Here is a 21,271-nt window from a genome sequence, read left to right as displayed (position 1 = left end):
AGAGCTTTAGCCAACCTGCCTATTGTGGCCAATTCGAAGGTAGAGAGAGATGATTTGAAAAGGCAAAAAAAAAAAAGATCATTTCCAGAATAGTATTTGAAAGGCATGAGTTATTTGCACAGCTGCAGAATCTGACATTTCATATTAAACTATTAAACACCTCATATTAAACTAAATATTAAACCTTGTGATGTCCTTGGAAATATGATCCGGGTCTAGAAAGTTGAAGAACTATTGGGCTTGGAGAAGGCTCAATGCCCACTTCTGCTCACAAATACCAGATCCGCTGGCATAATATATTACTTGTTGGGCAGCTCAATCTGGGGGGGGGGGGGCTCCTCTGTACCTGGACTGAAGTGGGTGCTCAGCCCACTGGCACAAGGGGCTAATATGCCAGTGGCGGGGCAAATTGCCGTGCAGCTCAGTGGCACCTGACCCGGAAGCTATTGGTTGTCTCCAGGCATGCCATTGCAAAACACTGCTGCTGTCTCTGGAGGGGTGGGTGGGGCCAGTCTTAGTTGGCTTCCTCCCAGCCTTTGCCTGTTGCTATGCTGACACTGGGGAGTTTGGGCTTACGCAACCTATGGAGGGCACTTTGGCAGGGGGGAGGCTTTTTTAATTACCTGCCTCCCTGTGAAAGTGGCGGGGCAGCGCCAAAGCAGTGCTGTGGCTGGCTTCCGCAGGCTCTGGGTTGGGCTGTTAAGATCATAGTGCTAAGATAGCGTTAAGAGCATAGTGTGTGGGTTGTATATTTGAATGAATCTAGGCATGCACTAGGGCTGACAGGCTGAGCCTGGCAAGCGGTGGGAGGGTTGGGGGCAGAGGCATGGTGACCTCCTTTCGAGTAAAAGAAGGGAAGTGATGACGTATAGCTCTAGCACAGTGGTGGCGAACCTTTGGCACTCCAGATGTTATGGACTACAATTCCCATCAGCCCCTGTCAGCATGGCCAATTGGCCATGCTGGCAGGGGCTGATGGGAATTGTAGTCCATAACATCTGGAGTGCCAAAGGTTCGCCACCACTGCTCTAGCAATTGCATGTTTGACTGATGTACCAGCCAAGGTTTGCTGTGGATTTTTCAGACCACTTGTGTTAAAAAGAAAAGAAAATAATCCTGCCCAAGTCTCAGATTTGTGTCTGCTGTTCCCATGACACACTAGGAACACTTGCACAACATATGGGGACATGGATCACTGTTTAGCCCTTTCCCTAAATACAAAATGTATCATCTGTGAGTGGTTTATGGTATTTTCTGCATTATTCTGGAACAGTAACGATGAGTTTCAGAAATGTTCCCAAGGAGTCCAATTCGAACTTATTTATTTCAATGTTTTCCTTGGGCTTGCAGGTGATGGCTGTAAAAGCCAGTGGCATGTTGTGAAGAACTTGCCTGTAGAGTCTCATAGATCCTGGGATTGTTTCATTTCCCCTCCTTTCTACTCAGCATCAAATAAAACTAGCCGCTTGCAGGGAGCTGTTGTATTTATTCTGAGATCTTGCTTACTGCTTCAGGCTTTGTGGACCTAAATTGTTTTAGGAAGCTCCATCAGCTTGTGCCATTGGGAGTTCAGACCTGCATAGATGATTTCCTGTTATGCTCTCAGCCTCTCATCAGACTGAAAATCCTCCAGCCCTTTTATATAATTGCTTTAACTTTCAAGATATGCTACATGAAGCGCACTTGGCACTTTCAAGTTCAAACTAATCTTTCCCTCAGTAGATCGTCTATGTCTGCATTGAATAACGTGTCTGAAGAGCAATCAAGCATTTCCCCTCCTGCTCTGATTTCTAGACCAGGCCAGGTTAGGATGAAGCAGTGGAGACCTCTCCTAGCAGCATTGGGAGCCCCAATGGATTGAGAACATGGGCAAGAAATATGATATAGAAGCTTGCCAGTGAATGTCACTCTATTCCAGCATGACCAAGAAATGTAAACAATATAGTTGAAGGGAATGTGCAACCAGAAGGAACTCAATTCTAAGTGGATCCCATTAAGTTCTATGGACAGTAAACAGGGATGATTGAGAGAGGGGCAAAATCTTCCTCAGTCTAGTGGATTTGGGAAAGAGAAAGTGCATGGGGGTGATCTGGGGAAAGGGGGAGCGGCGGAAGCTCTCCTGGTAGAACATCTCATTAAGAGGTGGGGGTGGAGCAAGCCCGGCGGTCGGGACGCCTGTCGGGGGCTACCTAGCCTTGCGCCCTAGCGGCTGATTGAAACAGGCTCCAGACAGGGGTCTATCGCTCAACTGGTATGCCCCACTACAATCTTGCCTTTGCAGTCAATTCCTCCAGCAGGCGGGCTGAGGAATTGGGTTGGCTCTGGGGGACAGCACTCGTGCTGCCCAGATGCCTGGTCACCCCCCCCCCATGCTGCGCCATTTTTGCTTCCTTGTTAACTCCTTGTTAATAAATTCCCCTGGCTGTGGCCAAATTTATTTTACCCATAAATAAGTTGTTGTGTTTTTATTGGTTATGGGGGTGGTTTGGCTTGGCCTGAGCCCATGGGATCCTTTCTCATCCTGCAAAGAGCCTTCTCATCCATAGGTCCATAAGTTGCATCCACTTATCCCTTGTAGACAAGTGGTGATATTCATCCATCAGAAGGATATTAAAAGCATTTTAGTGAAGACTCTTCTGAGACCGAATGACCCTTTCTCTGTGATGAAAGCAATGCAAGATGTCTCTACATTGTAGAGACTGTCACATTTATAGAGGTTCCCTCTTTTACCTCAGCTAGTACAGAAAAAAAGTTGGATACAATATATAAGAGAAAATGGAATGAGGATTTCTGGGATCTAAGAAAGCCCATTATGGGGAGCGTGGTATTCTGATTTAGATTATTGGGAAATATTTGGTGGCCTTGTGTCAAGATCACTCTATAGCAACTTGTAACTATATTAAGATGGCTGGATACCCATCTTCATCTCTAGCCATGCAGTTCAACCCAGTATTACTTGTATTTCACAGAAGCTGCAAAAGGGTGGGAATGTTGGTCAGCTGTATGAAGGCTAAAGGCATCACCTGAGTAACTTCAAGTAGTTAACATGTTATCTGAGTACACTGTTTTGTTTATTTAAGGGCGCCTCATAGAAAATCATCAGTCATATTTTATTGAAGGGCAAGGTAACTGCCTCCTCTCTTGCAATTAACTTGCGTTTGTGTGGACACAAAGACTAATGCTATTGCAAACAAGTAAATGTTGACCGCTTTCAACAGGGCTTGTACATGCATTCCAATGAGCCCGGTGGCAGAATAAGAAAACAAGTAAATTTAAAAGTATCCCTGCCTTGTTCTTTTGTTACGTGAGGAATGCTTGATGAATGGGTGTGTGTTCATTGTATACGTATGTATTGTATACATATATGGATGCATTATATAGAGTATGTATATAGTATGTATGGATTTGATTGTTTTATGCTATATTCTGTAAAGTGAACATTCCATATGTATTAAACGGCAATGAACATAAATTATTCCAATAAACCTCAGCCTTAAACAACATCAGCGGCTCTTGCAGTCAGGGTTGCTTGATGTTGGGATTTTGTAAGAGTCTGTCACAATTCAGTCATAAAAGTCTCTGTTTATGACCCGATCTATTGATCAGCGATTGGTCAGTCAGATAGCCATTACTTGCATGTTAGTGAGCACATGTATCTGAAATTATAAAGTTAACTCCGTTTCTTTGTTTGAGCAGACACGACACCGCCACGGCCATGAGCACGGGACAGCAGATAGATACCAAGATGCCACTAAATGTTCAGTAATGTAGATGTGTAACAAGAAAGAAAGGATTTCTTATTTTATCTCCACGTAATCCTCCCTTATAGTTAGTAAACTCATTTATAAAAAGCAACTGAGAATCTCTTCTGTTCTACTCTGCGTGTGTGTGTGTCCGTCCGTCCGTCCGTCCTTCCGTCTGTCCGTCCGTCCGTCTGTCCGTCGGTCCCTTCTCAGGATTAGATACTTGCTCGGTTGTCTTGAATGTGGTGGTCCTGCATACCTCACATTTCCAGTGTCCTATCCTTGTTCGTTCTGCCTCCTTCTCAGACTCTCAAAGCTGAGTTTGTTCCCTTGTGTTGACTGGATTGCATTTCTGGATTCTGTCGCCACTATCTGGGAATTGCAGTTTGATCCACGAAGTTTTCAGCATGCATGACGAACACTACTAACCAATGCATGCCACCAGCTGTGCAAGTACAAAGACTTTAACATGACTGATTTTAAATGATGCATAAGCTCTCCAATTATGACTATAGGGCATATGTAATCTAAGCAAGCCTGTAAATTATGAATATGCATTGACATCAGCTACTTGGCCAGCAGTTATGCTAAATGCTTGCCACTACACATATACACTTCACAGATATAGAACTACTCAGAATGGCACTTTTTAAAATTGTGAGCAAATAATTGAAGTGATCATGTAAGACCGGTTGACAGTAAACAGGGATTGCACATGAGACAAATTTGAGTTTTGGCCACTGGTTTTATGAACATCAAATTGTTCCTGATGATAATTAGTTAACTCACTAAAAGCCAGCTAAAGTGAATTAAATGTAATTGATTTTCCCTGTTAATCTTAACAAAGCCTAACAGTTTTAATGAAGTATTTTGGTTGGTTTTAATGTTTTCTAAGATGTGATTCGACTATGTAAGTTTTTCGTTTGTTAGCCACCTTGATGGCCCTTCTGAGGGCAGAAAGGCAAGATGTAAATTATGTGAAATAAATAGTACTTAGTGTAACTTAGTGGACGCATTCACTTACTTGTGAAAGTAAATGTGGTCCTTTTTGGATTTTTCACGTTCAGTGATGAATGTCAGCATAGTTTAATTGGGGATTTCACTGCCCAATTTTTTCCTCAGCTTATCTGTAAAACATGTTAGATTGGACCTAGAAATAATTGGCACAAGTGTGTGAGAGGCTCTCAGTCCTTTGAAACTGAGTGTGTTTCAAGGGCAGCAGCAATTGATCAATGCCTGGAGAGGAGAGATTTTTGTTCCTCAGATTTTCTGTGTAATGTGACTAGAGAGTGCATGAGTGTGTTTGTGTACGTAGCTGCAGAAGGTATGAACACTCTTTGTGGCAATGGCCTAGGAAGCAGGGCAGACAGTAGTCCTCAGACAAGATTTTAGCGTCCTCCAACTCATAAAATATTTACATAGAACTGACATAAGGGAGACAGATGGCCTGCATTACCATTTATTAATTACTGCCTAGGAGTTTGTAGAGGGCTCTGAGGAAGATGAGGTGGCCATTATGAGAGGCACATCAGTTCTATTAAAGTGACAAGGAGTACTTGGACTGAAAATCTAATTTCTGAGTTAACAAAGTCAAAAGCAGGTGGAGGGGCAGAAGCAATGTGATGCTTCTCAAGCCACACAGGCAGGAACAGACTCAGATTCCCCAAGTTTAGGCCTTTTCCACATAAGTTGTTTACAATGCCTCTTACTACCAAATGCTATTTTTAAAAAATTCTGCACATTTTTTCCTTCATTTGTTTCCAGAAACATTTTCCGTTCATTTTTTCTCTGCTATTTTCCTGAACACTTTTGCTACGATTTTAAAAAAATTGTTTCCGAGCCAGCTTCTCTTGAGTGTACAATCATGTTGAAATGTCTTTATTTCTCCACCCCACCAAAAACCTGACCCTTATCCATGCCATTGTGCAGTTGTCCACCCTCCCCTTCCTCCATTTTCCCCTCCCCCCTATCCTTTGTTTTCAAAATAAATTTTAAAAAATTATCTTTCTCATATTGCATTAGCAATGTCACATTGGGGCAGAGACACAAGCCGGGTTGATTGTATCACTTGTCAATTTCATCATGAATCAGTAAGTAATAATAGGGTGAAGATACATCGTCTGCAGTTAGGAGCAAATGAAATTGACAAGGGAAGTTATTTTTACAGGAGGAGATTGACAGGACGGTCACAGTAACAGTTGTATTACTGTAGCTCTAATTTGGCCAGAAAAGGTGGTTCTTTGTGTGTGTTTGTGGGGGGGGGGGGAATGGAGGGCAGACAGTAGTATGTGTTTCTATTCTTTCAGGTAATGATGCCTGCTCCAGTTGATTTTATTTGCTTCAATTTTGTGCAAACACCTGGCCCTTATCCATGTCCCATGTAGTTGTTCAACCTCCCCTTCAGCCATCTTCTCCACCTCCTCCTCCTCCATTTTCCAAAGGAATTCTTTTTTTTAATTCTGCTGTCAAATTGAACTAACGGCAGAGATACAAACTAGCATAGTCGATTGGATCAGCTTTATCAACTTCACGTAGAACTTGTGATCTTGACTTTTAGGCAGAGATACAAACTAGAATCTCCATTGGATTAGCTTTGTTAATTTTGTATTAAACTACCAATATAATGTGAGGGTAGAGAACAATTTTGATGACTGAAATTAATCCTAAGAGCAATCACTGCATGCAATTGGGGGCTGCAGCAGCAATGATTGTGTGTTCCTGCAGATTAAATTTGGCCAAAAAATATGATTCTTTGTGTGAGTGGTAGGGAGAGGGGCTATGTGCTTCTGTTCCTTCAGGTATTGGCACCCTGCTCCAGGAATTGTTTGGGCTTCCATTTTGGGTTGGTTGTTCTCAATAGAAGAAGTGGAGGCTGACATTTTTGAACTGCTTCTTCAAAATATAGCTATGGCAGTAACACTGGAGCACTTGCACAAAAGAAAAACAGGGGAGGGTTCTTCTGTGTCATGAATGACACCCACACTATCAGAAAGAATATGTTTTCAGCTGTAGCGTGTCACTGAAAAGACAAGGGCAGAGGTGAAATCCAGCAGGTTCTCACAGGTTCCCGAGAGTAGGTTACTAATTATTTGTGTGTGCCGAGAGGGGGTTACTAATTGGTGATTTTGCCACGTGATTATTGCCTTTGTTACGCCCCTCCTTCTCTCCTCAGCAGTAGCATGCAGAACTTGAAGCAGTCTAGCAGGAGGTGCACCGGCGTGTGTGGCAGCCTGCGCCTGCGTGCATTCGTTTCCCGCCCAAGGACCGGCGCAATGGCTGCATCCTTGCCACAGCCCCCCCAGCAATGCCCCGCCCCCAGAATGCCCGGCCATGCCCCCATTGTGCCCCGCCCAGTCCCATTGGCGCTTTGCCACTGTTTGAATCCCACCACCATGGGAACCTGTTACTAAAAATTTTGGATCCCACCACTGGACAAGGGGGCAAAAATCTCAAAATGTCAGGGGAAAGGAGGTATGCAGAATAATTTCACAGAAAACATTGCTAAGACACAAGGTTTGACTACTGGAAAAATCTGTGGTAAGCTGTACATACGAAAAAGGCCTTCGTGTCTGTAGTATAATATGGAAATATAGTACCATATGGAATATTTAGATGGTACCATATGGAATATGGTGGTACATAGCTTGTCCTAAATGGCCAAAGCTAGCCCAATCTCATCAGTTCTGGGAAGCTAAGTAGGATTGGCTGTGGTTTGTATTTGGATGGGAGACCTCCAAATAAATTCAGAGTTGCTATGCAGAGGCAGGAAATGGGAAACCACCTTTGTTCATATTTTGCCTTAATAATTTTGCATGGACACTATAAGTCAACTGCGATGTGGCAGCAACTTTCCACTAGCAGTCATTTATTTAGTCATCTGCAGCAAATAAGAATACTTCCCAAAGAACATTCAGGGTACTTCACAAAAGTTGCAAATGACTGACGCTGGTAATGGTTAACATAGTATAAGCTCCTAAGTATTTCTAATAAACTACTGACTTATGTGGGTTTGTTTGGTGATATGGAATACATTCCACTGAGTGGTGACAAGTATAAGAAGAGTTTAGTTACATACATTTATCCGACCACTATTTTGTTTAACATCAAGGACTGCGTTGAAAATACATGATGAATAAAGACAGCAGCTGTTGAACATTTTTGGCTCTGGGATGCGCATGATTTTGTGGCAGATTTGTGCAGCCAAGCTATGACTGTTAGTCATGTCACAGTGTTTGTTTATTTGTTTAACATAGTGGTTTCTGACATTTATGTCCTGTTCCTCAACCAGATGGTTTCTCAGGGCGGCTTACAATTAAAATCAAATCAAAATTACAATAAAACAAGAATCTATGGAATTAAAAAAAAACCAGTATTTTTTAAAAGAGGAAAATCTGCAAAACTTTTTAAAAAATAACCATTTAAGAATTCTGATGTATTAATATGCTAGGTATTTTTGTTGTTTTGAGTACAATTTTTTGGGGAAAAAAATCCCTGTGTTCTTCTTTTATTTTAAGCAAGTCATGTATCATGACCTTGTCTCTCGATTTAAGGGTTTTTATTCTGTTGGTACTTGATTTCTCCAATAATAAATAGGCCAGACTGTGACATAATTTATTTGCATACTGAAATAAATTATGCTTAGACCAGTGGTGGCGAACCTTTGGCACTCCAGATGTTATGGACTACAATTCCCATCAGCCCCTGTCAGCATGGCCAATTGGCAGCCCAATCCACAGCTTCAGGAATTGCAGCCCAATCCACAGCTTCAGGAATTGCAAGGGGGAGCCAGGGCCAGTGGTGCGCCTTCCGGGAAGGCTTCTCTCCTGCCTTCCTGCCCTGCTTCTTGCTGGCCTGCATGTCAGCCAAGTGGGAGCACTGCAACAGAGGAATGAGCACTCCAAGCCCCTGGCTGGGTCCTAGACAAGTGGGGGGGGGGAAGAGGACAGGGCCAAAATGCACCCCCCACATGACCCCGATGAGTGGTGCCCGGGTCATCTGCCCCCTCTTGTTCCCCTAGATATGCCATTAATTCTCAACCAGTTGCTTTAACAAATTTCATTTTAATACATATACAGGTAAGCCTTGCTGTCGGCTCCACAACAACAACAAAAGCTGATCTCTGACCCTGTTTCCCATTTTCTCATAAGTCAATATTGGCTTTTTAAAAGCTCTATTTAAATAGTGTGGGAGCCACTGTAGAAAGCATCAAGTTAATGAATGAATGTCCATGTGCACCCTAATTGTTATGGCCTTTAGCTTTACATAATAAATGCTACCTACTATTACTATTAATAATAAATAAGTTAAGCTATTGTTGTTCAATTGTTTAAAGTCAAGTTTACATATCAACAAGGAGTGACAAGAGCTTCATGCACATTTATTTTTATGTCATAGAACAAAAAATATAACATGATAAACTTTGGGTTGGATCCAGCCCTCAATCTCGGCCATTCTTCATTACAGTCCCAGTTCCATATGGGTTTTGTGCGTGCAGGTTCCATAATTTTAGCCTTTTGGTTGTGAAAGGGATTTCTTTCCTCCCTGTTTTACTAGTGAAAAAACTGGTTGGATCCAACCTTTTGTGCTTCCCCTAAAAATTACTGAGATACTGCAATAAAAGAATTGGGGAAAAGATTAGGTTACGCAATGAAATTTCTAGGCGCCGTAGCAATCTGGCACCCGGGGTTTGCCACATCACAAAACCCATATTTGTTTTAGTTTCTCTCAAAAGACATTCCCAAATGATTGGCAACCTGACAGTAAAATTACTGTGCTGAAGAGCTTCTTTACACTACATCTGCTGCCTCACTTCTGACTCAACTGCCATGAAAATGATCATCCCCTTCCATCCCAACAACGAAGTGTATTATAAGAACTCCGGCCTTTTGTGGCCAAGATAAGGGCATCACTGAGGCCCTGCAAGGCCGAAGTGTTTGTGTGGCAAACTCATTCTTAGAGAAGAGGCAATATTAGTACAGTCGTAAACAGCGTTACTCCAGTCTAAGCCCATTGTTTTCAATGGACAGAGTGGAGTAACTCTTTTTAGGGTTATACTATAGATCACACGCTTTCATTTGCTATTGCCCCTCCTTTCGAAAGCTAGTGAATCCTTTGATTTTTCTTTTTATAATCCTTCAGTTTATACCCCTGAGCATTTTCTTAGGTAGTTTCTGCATGGCAGAATTATACTTGCGTACCACCCGTTTCTTACAGTCCTGGTCTGTTTTAACCTCGTTTGTCCGTTTGCATGGCTACCCGTTTTGTGAAGGAATTCAGTGAAGACCAGGAAAAAATACTCCAGCTTGTTTCACACTAGGCCGTGTTTTTTGTATTTACACTGCAAGCGTATCTGAGCAAGCCCGGTGTCCCACATTCTGATTGGCTGTTGTTTTTGAGTGGCAGCTTGAACGAGTGTCAGGTGGGGAGATCAGGTGGCTGGATGGGAAAAATAAACTGATTCTGCTCCTGATTGGTGTTCTCATGGTAGCAGGCTCACCCAGGGATTTTTGAAAAAAATCACCAATTTGGCGGGTTTTGAATACCTTGGGATGAGGGAAATATCGCAGGGCAAACCTGCTTTAGGATCAGGAACCATGCGAACTTCTTGGCCACGCAGGGATATTTCTCTTGCTCAACCTAGGATATTTTGACCATGCGGAAACAACCTTAGATACCCCAATAGCCCACTAGCCAGCTTATTTGGTTCCGCCATCTTCCTCATGTCCATTCTTCCCATTCACTTCAAGTTCAGTAGACTAAGATGTCCTCGCCTTGCTGACAGCATAGGCCAACTGTTCCTTAGTAGGTTGCAGAAATCTGTTCACAAGAAAACAAAAGAGGGAGAAGACTTGTATGCAGCAGATGGATGCAGAGCTTATGGTGGCCAGGCAGGGGCAAAGCATGTTCATCAAGGGGAGGGAAGAGCAGGGAATAGGAATCACCACACAAATGCAAGGTTTGAGTAGAAGAACTAGCTCTTTCCTGGTTAGGCACAAGTGGCTAATGGGAGCAGTTGACAAAGGAAATCATCTACCCACTTCAAGTTTATATAGGAGACTGGAATCCCTTCCCTTTCTGGTATCCTAGTTACAATCCCTTCCTGAGAAAGGGTGGAAGTCACCTTCCCCTCCCTACAATAAACACCTTGGGAGGTAGGTGGGGCTGAGAGAGTTTTGAGAGAACTGTGATGGGCCCAAGGTTACCCAGCAGGCTTCATGTGCAAGAGCGAGGAAACAAATCTAGTTCACCAGATAAGAGTCTGCTGCTCAGGTGGAGAAGTGTGGAATCCAACCCTGTTCTCCAGATCAGAATCTGCCACTCTTAACCACCCCACCACACTGCTGTATGAAGCTGGCTCTACAGTGGTGGCCACTCAGACCTGTGTGGGGCTAGGGCAGGGGTGGGATCCAACTAGTTCTCACCACTTCTCTAGAAGTGGTTACTATTTTTTCTGAGTGCCAAGAAGGGGTTACTAAAGCAACCTCCCTGCCCAATAGGGACTGGAGGTGCGTGTGTGCGGCGGCGCCACTGTTTGAATCCCACCATCATCGGAACCTGTTATTAAAATGTTTGGATCCCACCACTGGGCTAGGGCAACCAGCTTCAAGTGCTGGCAGTGGGTCCCACCCATTTCCCTTGAGCAATAGCCACCCCTTGTTTAGTTGCAAAAGGAAGCACATCAACAGTGATTCTGGGGCCCCATCCTTGCCTAGGACCCAAGAATCAGTAATGACATAAAGCTACGTTTATTTATAGGAAGCAGTGACAAGAACTTCAAGTTTGTTTATTTTTAGGCCATACAACAAAACCTTTGGCTGTGGACGAATAGACCTTGAAGGGGTTATTCTGAATCTAAATTTCATTTTAATGGTAAAGTATCATTTGTATTTGTTTTGTGGAAAAGCTATCCCATATCAATATATACCGTGGTATGTACCAAGAATATGCACCAAGTTTGCTAAATTTAAGCAAGCTATTCTCAGAATGAGGATGCATTTGGTGAAACACAAAAATCATACACAAACTATAAGTTTATTAAATAAATAAACAAACTGGAAGTTTGTCTTCACATTTTAAAAAAATGTCTTCAGTTTGCTGGGTGTTCAGCAAGATCTATACTTTTTAATTTTCACAATTAGTTCTATGTTTGCCCCAGCAACTTTTCAGGTACGGTTAAGGGGGAACTGACGCACCGGCAGCAAGATAACACTTGTACTATAATTAGTTTCTTTGGATTATTCCTGTCCTTTCTGCTATCTGTTGCTTCTGCATCTCCAAACGTCTCATTTTTTACACAACAGAAATCTTCCTATAACCTCTGCGGTCTGGCACTGACCTTCATTGCAAGAATAGAGGGTTTTTTTCCCTTTTCGAAAAAAGAAAGCCTAGCGTTTTAGTGCCAGGGTTTGTAATAAGAATTGGGCTTTCTTTTAAAAGATATCCATAATTCAAAAAACACTTACATGCACAGGTTTTTGGTGCATTTTTTTATTACCAGCCCTCTTCCTTGGATCCAGTATCTGAGTTTGCTCTTTTGTCCTTGGGGTTTTTTTTTTAATGAAGCTTGTTCCCATTTTTTTTTCTTATCTTGCAGAGCTGAATGATCTTCTGCAGTACTAGAGCACTTGTCAACTCTTTCCAAAGCTGGGTTTTAATGAACATTTTAGACTCTCGCCTTCCCCTTGCCTCTGTTTTACAGACAAGGTGGAATTTGCCTCCACAAGTAAGGGGCTCCAGGAATAATGGGTGTGCTTGTCTGATTTTCTTTTTTTTTCTTTGTGACAAACGAATTGCATGGCTATTTCCCCCCAAAAGTCTCTAATGAGGGATGCCCTTTCTTTAATTGCCTTTAGAGGAGAAGAGTTGGTTTAATACACCAGTTTTCTCTACCGTTAAGGAATCTCAAGCTGGCTCACAATCACTTCCCCTCCCCACAACAGGCCCCTTGTGAAGTAGGTGGGGCTGAGAGGGTTCGGAGAGAACTGTGACTAGTCCAAAGTCACCCAGCAGGCTTCATGTGTAGGAATGGGGAATCAAACCTGGTTCTTCAGATTGAAGCACATTGCTCTTAACCTCTATATCGCGCTGACTCTCCAGTTTATTGTTGTGACTAATGTCATTAGTTGCTAGCAAGATCTAGGTCAGAGGAAATGCAGGTAAGACATGGGAACAGGGGGAAAGGAAGGAAGGAAGGAACGAACGAACGAACGAACGAAGGAACGAAGGAACGAAGAAACAAAGAAGGAAAGAAACCGCTGTAATGTTAAATGCACAATATTTGTCCTGAGATAAGAATTAGAGAATGTATCCTGTCCTGTGGAAATGAGAATTGCTAATCAGGACCTGTTAGATTAGGTATATAAGGGCAGGCTGACTTAAAAGACAAAGCTGGGTTGGAGTGCAGATAAGATAATGTCAAGGCCACTCAAGAGCAGCTGATTGGCCTTTGGAATGTCCATGAACTTTTTTTGTTTTTTGATGGTGTCAAGAAAAGTATTTATTGATTCAAATGTTCATCAAACGTTTAGGGTGGATGTTTATTTTTTATTTTTGCATCCTGAATAGCTTACAGCATTGTGACCACCGCAACGTTATGAACCCCAATGTCTGCCAAGGACAGATTAACAAGGCCATTGGGAAAAGTCCCAGTGACTGGATAGCCTTGTTCCCCCATGTCAGTTCCAAGCAAGGGATGGCCCTTGCCCATGTGGGGTAGACGGCAGATGCTGCGAGCCAGTGCCCCAAGCCCCATGTTAGGTGGAGAAGGACTTTTCTGGCTGAACCCCATACAGTGAAGAAATGCTTGGTCTCTTGTTCTCCTTCTCTTCTCCCTTTGGGGCGGACAATTTCCTCAATGGCCTTCTGGACTCAGTAGCTACTTGATCAGCTGTGAGCAGATAACTTGCTGGGAGATATGCAGAGGTGGGATCCAGCAGGTTCTCACAGGTTCCCGAGAGTAGGTTACTAATTATTTGTGTGTGCCGAGAGGGGGTTACTAATTGGTGATTTTGCCACGTGATTTTTGTCTTAGTTACGCCCCTTCTCCGCTCCTCAGCAGTAGCGCGCAGAACTTGAAGCAGTCTAGCAGGAGGTGCGTGGCAGCCTGCGTTTGTGTGCATTCGTTTCCCGTCCAAGGACCGGCGCAGCGGCTGCGTCCTTGCCACAGCCCCGCCCAGCAATGCCCCGCCTCTGGAATGGCCGGCCGCACCCCGTCGTGCCTCGCCCAGCCCCACTGGCACTACGCCAGAGTTTGAATCCCACCACCATGGGAACCTGTTACTAAAATTTTTGGATCCCACCACTGGAGATATGGAACACTGTGTTGTGACTAATGCCAATAGTAACAGAGGTCAAAGAGCAACATAAACTGTCATTATTACTGTATCACATGCAATGCTGGAAGAGGAAGCCGAATTCAAAATGGAACTTTGGAGCAGCCATGTTGCAGCATGCTGCATATCCAGCTATTTACTTTGTTTTCAGCACTGACCTAGTTTATTAGCATTAATTTTATTAGTGCAAATGCTTAGTTTCTGCGATTCTTAAATGCTTTTGGGGCATCATAACTTGATTCTATCTGAGTCTTTTTTTCTACGTCACGCCAGCCCAAATTACTGTAGCCTGAAAGCATTCTTTGTTGTAGCCTGATAAATTTTCCACAGCGACACCAAATTATGCTAATATATATTGCTGCAACTTTGTAGTTAAGTAATTGGCTGTATTGGGTAAAGCTTTATTTTGCACAATAGCACACAGCGATAGCATATCAGACCATCGTAGTCCCAGAACCAGACTTTGTCTTCTTTGCTTTACCCCATCTATTTTTTAATATAATTTTTATTGTATAGTCTAAAATTTCATTACACTTATATATTATCATACATTTTTGTTTACGTGTTCCAAACCATACTTCCCCCCCTTTCCCCCTCCCCCCTAAAGTGTTCTATCTCCTTTACTTAAGTAAGCAACAGTAAGTTCATTCTTTGTACTCTCTTCTACCATATTCCTTCTTTGACTCCAGCTTCTCTCATCCAATCCACAAACTGTGTCCATATCTTCAAAATTTCTCTCTGTGTATCTTGCCATAAATTATTTCTTGCCATTCCATCGAAAATATCCAGTCGTATTTGTTCCCAAATCTACTCTAACCATTTCAAGATAGTCCATTTCTTCTTATCCTTCCATCCCAATGCTATTACTGCATGTGCGGCTCTTATCATCATTTTATATGCTTAACCCCATCTAGAGACGCAAAGAATAAACAGGCCAGAACAAGTCTTAAAACTGCCCCGTGGCATGCTTCTACAGAACAAGGTTGGCCTTGTTAAAAAAAAATTGCTGTCTAGTGGAACATTAGCAATAGTGGACTCAACCTAGGTGTCATTCTTCACATTCCTGCCCCAGTCACAATACCAACCAGCACTGGTTTTCATGGTTTAGCTGATGGCTTTAATAGGTCTTTGCATTTATCACTGATAACAGTCTATCTCAGAAAAAGATGTTAGTAGGATTGTATATTTCTCCACCACAAAACTCAACATGCCAGACCTTCTTTGTTGTAGAATGCCCCGCCTGGGTCCTAGTGCCTACCTAGCCCTGCTCTCCCCCTTCCCAAGGCAAGTATTGGTGATAGTCGTTCAATGAATTATAAAAGCTCTTGAATTAAAGTACCATGTTCAGTAATGCACAAAATAATGGTTTTAACAAAATCGGCGTGTAAAACTGAATGCTAATTCTCATATTCATTGGAGACTATATTCTATTGCGGAAGCATGTGATTTTCTCAACAGCTGCACCTCAACTGACTGCATTAGCACTTATTTCTGAGATAGAGTATAGCACTAATTCCAGTCCTGTCTGACAGTCATGCTTGCATGCCACTTCATGTGTGTGTGTGTGTGTGTGTGAGGGCAGCAGTGTTCGGAACAATTAAGCTAACCTATCTTGGCTCAGATCCCCTGTTGTATCTCAATATATGCAGTGTAAAAGAAGGTGGAAGCTGCAGAGAAAACACAGATGAATTTTGGAGTCATGTTGCAATCAATTTTAATTTCAAAACATTGTGTCCAGGATATCAGAAGTTTGCAAATCACTGAACTGCAACTTAATTACTCAGATTTCTTATTGGATGCGTCTTGTGTGTATATAAGCTTACAGTGGTTAATTTGTCAGTAGACTTCTCCATTTTTAGTACATTGTCTTATGCTCAAATAGCTGTTGATATTGGATGTCTGAATTGGACAAGTGGGAGCACTATTAGACAAAGCTAATAAATGGAAGCATTATTGATGTAACTTAATTTCTGTTTGTTTTTGAACTAGTAAATTGTGCCAGTTGAAGGTACTGAGCTAGTACCTTCAAGCTCATTTCTCCTTCCTACAAATGTCAGTCAGTTCTGATCATGTGTTCAAGTAGAAATATTCTAAAAAACTGCATGTGCAAACATTAACATAGGCGGGGGTGGAGCGAGGGGGAACTGCGCCCCGGGCGTGCACCCTCGCATGCACCCTGCACCCCTGTCACATGCCCGTCCACCTCCATCCCACCCCGGAACACCCCCGGAACGCCCCTGCCCTGCCCCCAGAACACCCTTGCCACGTCCCAAGAGGGGTGTGCACCCGGTGCGTCCCTCCTGCCCCCTTGGCGCTATGCCACTGAATGAAGGAGCTCCGAACTCTTGCTGTTTGGCAGTTCTCCTTCCTGAAAATTAAAAACCCATTTTTAAAAATGTAAGCAGATTTGTGAACTTGCATGAATTTGCAGTTCCTACAGTAGGAGCCTCACATGAACAGACTACTAATGTGAGCAGCTTTTCCCGTTCAAGTTGGCTGCTGGCACATTGTCAAAACCATCTCTGAATTAATGAACATTGGATTTCTACAGCATAATGTGTAAGTCGGCTTTGGGGCCATGCATTTTGTCAGTTATTTTTTTGCAGTTAAAATTTCTTTAAAAGCATGCCAACTTTTTCTTGTCTATATTTATAAACAAATAAATTTCATTTTCCGTCCCCTGGTACAATTTTAGTAACAAGAAATTAAGACTGATTATACACTGGTGTTCTGTCCTGCGCTGAAGGGAGATTCTCTTTGAAACAGAGCTTCTGTTACTTTCTGTGCCTCCCCCCCCCCCACACACACACACACTTCCACTCACTGCACAACAGATCCCATAATCTTGCTGTTTATGAGAGTGGGCAAAGAGCGACCATCTTCCCCTGCTTTGCAGGGAAGATGGAACAAAGAGTCCTGCATGATTATTTGCTTCATGTTTTTTTTTCTCCACCCTCCCTGGCCCCCGCCCGCTCTACTTCTGCTCTCCCTAATGACTGGAAGGACTTTAAAAACTTTATTTCAACTTCAGGCATTTGTACCTTATTAGATCTATTGAGATAATGATAAATCTAATACAGGAATATTGAAATACCAAGGAATATCGAAATAACAAGCCTCTTCTCCTGAGGCGGCAGCAGCAGCAGCAGCAATGTGTGTGTGTTTGTGTGAAGGGGTGGGGGAAAAGAATATCAGTTCATGGACATTAACCCCTTTTTTCAATAGAGTCCGGTCCAGAGAATTGCTTTTCTTCTTTCATTGGGGGGGGGGGGGATTATTTTTGGAAAGGGGCTACAATATAGCTATAACAGCAATATTCATTCATTAACCTTTAGTGGCATAGGTAAAAGATATGGGGTAATAACATCAATTGTTCAGTTTATATACATTTGGTAAAATAGAGACAAGAAATTTAGCCCCATCTTTGGTTCGTCTGATATTACAGTTGTTTAAAAGCAGCCGAATCTTGTCCGAGTTGGAGATAGATGAGCATCTGTTGATATGAGGCTCAATAAATAGTCTCCTCTGAACAGCAATATTGATATAACAGTAATTTAACTGACTTTAATAGAGCCAACACTCTTGTGACGGTGTGCCTTTAAGAATAAGTTAATCAGCAGAGTTAAGAGAACGAGGAAAAGCAGAAACAGGGAAAGCAGACCCCCCAGCAAGCAGTGGGGTGCCTCCTCATGTGTAAACAGAAAAATGTGAGGAGACCCCACTGCAACCCCACTGTCCTGTGAAGAGCCCCAAGGTAAGTATTCCATGCAAAGTGGGCCTCAGACACTTGAAAGAATTAAATGTATTGAATATTTAGAGGTAACTCTTTTGAGGCCATAGTTTAGATTTGGCTGATGTCAGCCAGGATCCAAAAGTCCTTTTTTGGTAATACAATGGAACTGATTTGATAGTTCCTGGTTAACTGGAGCAAGCAACCTAGATCAGTTGTTTTTCAAGTGACAGGTGGGATTTGAAGCTCCTTTTCCTGCAAATTATGGTCCCAGTCCAAATTGGACCCTGCACACCAGGGAACAGAGTGGGAAGCTTGCAATTGCATAGAAAAACATACTGTGCACTTAAGCTATCCCTTGTACAGGGACTATTGTAAATGTAAACTAGCCTAAATCTCCAATACACTATCAGATCCCAAATGTCCGCTATATTTCAACTAACCCTTTCTGGGACCAGTTGTATCAGTACAATAATAGTTGATAGTTTCTCGTAAATAATGACATCCTCTTGATTAGTAAAAAGGAAAGCTTTTGGGGAAAAAATACTCAGGACATAGTCCTGGAAAAAAATCAGTTCAAGTGAGAAACTACATCTAAAATAAGAGTCAGTCACAGGCGTAGCAAGGAGGGAAAGCGCTCGGTGCACTGGTTTGTCCTCTGCCCCGGCCCGGAACCCTCCGTCCTGCCCTGGAACGCCCCTGGAATGCCCCTGCCAGGCCCCCACAGGGGGCGCACCCAGTGTGTTGCGCCCCCCACCCCCTTGGATCTATGCCTCTGGAGTCAGTGCAAGGCTGTGGCTGGAGTAGTGAGCTGAAGGTCATCGGATTGTCTTGGCCAAATCACTTTCTCAGCCAAGGACCTGACTGGTTAGTGGATGTGAAGAACTGTACTTGGAGGAGAAGAGAAGGGATATAAATGCAGTTGCAGATAACTCCTGGTGGGTTTGTAATGTTGCAGCCTAAATTCCCTGGAACTCAGTGTAATTTGGAATCTGAGGCTCTTGGTGAAATAAGCTCTTCCAAGTGTTAATAACCCTCATAGAACAAGGTTGCGTATTGGCTCCTACACTCTTTAAGCTCCACTAAATATAAGAGGAAAAAGAGCCCCTTGTATGCAGCCTTTATCGATCTCCGGGGCGCATTTGATTCTGTTAATAGAGAGATTCTCTGGAAGAAACTCAGCAGCCAAGGTGTAGAGCCAAGGTTGCTTGAATTAATTAAGATCCTGCACACAAACACCTATTGCCACGTGAGATGTAACATGGAGGGATTGTTAACCCCAAAAATTCAAGTTACTAAAGGGGTAAAACAAGGTTGCGTATTGGCTCCTACACTCTTTAAGCTCTTTATTAACGATCTAGCTTCCACACTAAGTGAGGCCCAAGTACATAGTCCAACTCTGGACTCAACTTCCATACCCCTGCTTCTGTTTGCTGATGGCGCAGTTGTACACTTTCCCGCTCACGAGTGGGACTAAGGAGAGCTTTTAGAGTGTTGTATAGAATACTGCACACTCAACGATTTGCAACTTAACTTAGATAAATCCAAAATTGTGGTATTTACCCATAAATGGAAAGCCACCAATTGGCAGATAGGCCACAGTAGTTTCGAGCAGGTGCAGTGATATAAATACCTAGGGCTTACCTACCATCATAGGGCCTCCTGGACACTACATAGGAATCGGCCATCTCCTCACCGCTAAATTAAGTGCCTCAGCCATTATAACGCTTCCTCTATGGGAAAGGCGAGGATACATCCCTGCAGCGTTGAGAGCATTTAATGCCAAAGTGAGTCAACAAATCCTTTATGGGATCCCCATCTGGATAGGGGCATGGAGCAGAGAGGTTGAAAGGGTCCAGTCATACTTTCTGTATAAAATCCTTGGCTTGCCCCATTCTGTTCCCTATAGGCCTGTGCTTAGAAACAGGCCAGCATCGGTTGGAAACTCTGGCCTGGTGCGTACATTCAAGGATTTTGGGGCCAGGATTTGTTTTAATCGAGATGAACTGGACTATACATCCCAGGGACGCTCCATCCTCCACACAACCCAGTGGTGGGTTAAAATCGAAGCCAAACTTAATGAGTTGGGCATTTTCCTTGGAGGACCTGCTAATGCTAACAGAGCAGGAGGTCTATGGGGCTATCAAGAAGGGACTTTTGACAGAGAGTTTCAACAGATGCTAGAGGAAGCTAATAAAACCTGTTCCCCGATCTCTCTGGGAATACCTATGGATAGACTAATTGCAGCCCAGTACCTTTTATCTCCTGGTTGAGGCCGGTTGGTAGAGCAATCACCTTAGCTAGGTGTAATGCCCTGCCTTCTTCCTTTAGCCTTGGGCGCCACCTTGGAATCCCACATAAAGAAAGGAAATGCCACGTGGTGGCATGGGTTCTGTGGAAACAGTATCTCATATGCTGTTGGATTGTCCCTTTTATGAGATAGGTAGGAAGAAGCACATAATCCCCTTCCTGCATGGAAGTGAAGGCATTACAGATAAACAGAAGGTTATATATCTTTTAAACAGCCACAACTACGAGCTGTTGGAAGCGGTGGCTAAATTTTTAAATGGTGTTATTTTAACTCGTCAGAAATTGTAAAGTTGTAAAGGCTGTTATTATCTTGCTAAGCTAATCTTAAACAATCTATATGCCATTAAAGGTATTCGAAATCGAAATCGAATCGAAATCGAACCCTCATAGAATCTTGTAGGTACTTGCTTCAAGTATGAAGTAAGATTCTTTTACTGTCTCAGTATAACTGAGCAGAAACTTTTTTCATTAGATTCAGAAGCTGAACTTGGAGCATGTCCCAAAAACGAATGCAAGGGGCAACCTGCTCGTCTTCTGAATGCAGTTTCTCAGTGAATTATAATTGCATATCTTCAGTTGGACACTTATTACTCTGCCATCATTGTAAATAGGGTATTAACACAGAAAATGAATGTCACCAGTGCCTTTGGAAGTTTTTTCACCCCTTTTAAATCACTTCTCAATTCTCAGTTTAATACTTCATTCTGGATAAATGTTCCAGATGCAGAAATTCTATCATTTAAGATTTCCCAAAGTTGTTTCAGAAACTTTTTTACTACTTTGTTGCTTAACTTCTTAACTCTATATAAATAGTTTTCCATACTTGAGGTTGTTCAGCTGATCAGGTGCCTTCCTTATTTAACTCTTTGCAACTGGGTGGATTCAGGTGATACTTTGGAGTATGCTGAACAATTATAACCTCACCCCAAAGTGACTGCTGTGACATGAATGTAAAGACTTCTGTCCTCCAGCCCCTGTAATGAAGATGGCATGACTGGGCCCCATCGGTGAGATGGAGATTCCAAAGTTCCTAAAAGGAACTTAGCTACAGAATTTAAAATCACAGAAGAAGAGTTGTTTAGTAGGAATGCAACCTTCCCAGCAACAGAGTATTCCTTAAACTTAGCAGGAAGCAGAGTCAAAAGCCTGGTCCTAGC

At 42.8% G+C, this 21,271-nt stretch overlaps 1 protein-coding gene across 3 annotated transcripts in view; it reads left to right on the top strand.

The window, feature by feature from the left end:
* Positions 1 to 21,271, top strand: part of FARS2 (phenylalanyl-tRNA synthetase 2, mitochondrial) — a 293,048-nt gene that overhangs the window by 155,316 nt on the left and 116,461 nt on the right. The window lies entirely within an intron of this gene.

Source organism: Sphaerodactylus townsendi, linkage group LG09, assembly GCF_021028975.2.
Source record: "Sphaerodactylus townsendi isolate TG3544 linkage group LG09, MPM_Stown_v2.3, whole genome shotgun sequence".
Taxonomy (NCBI): Eukaryota; Metazoa; Chordata; class Lepidosauria; order Squamata; family Sphaerodactylidae; genus Sphaerodactylus; species Sphaerodactylus townsendi.
This window is presented reverse-complemented; position numbering and strand designations above follow the sequence as displayed.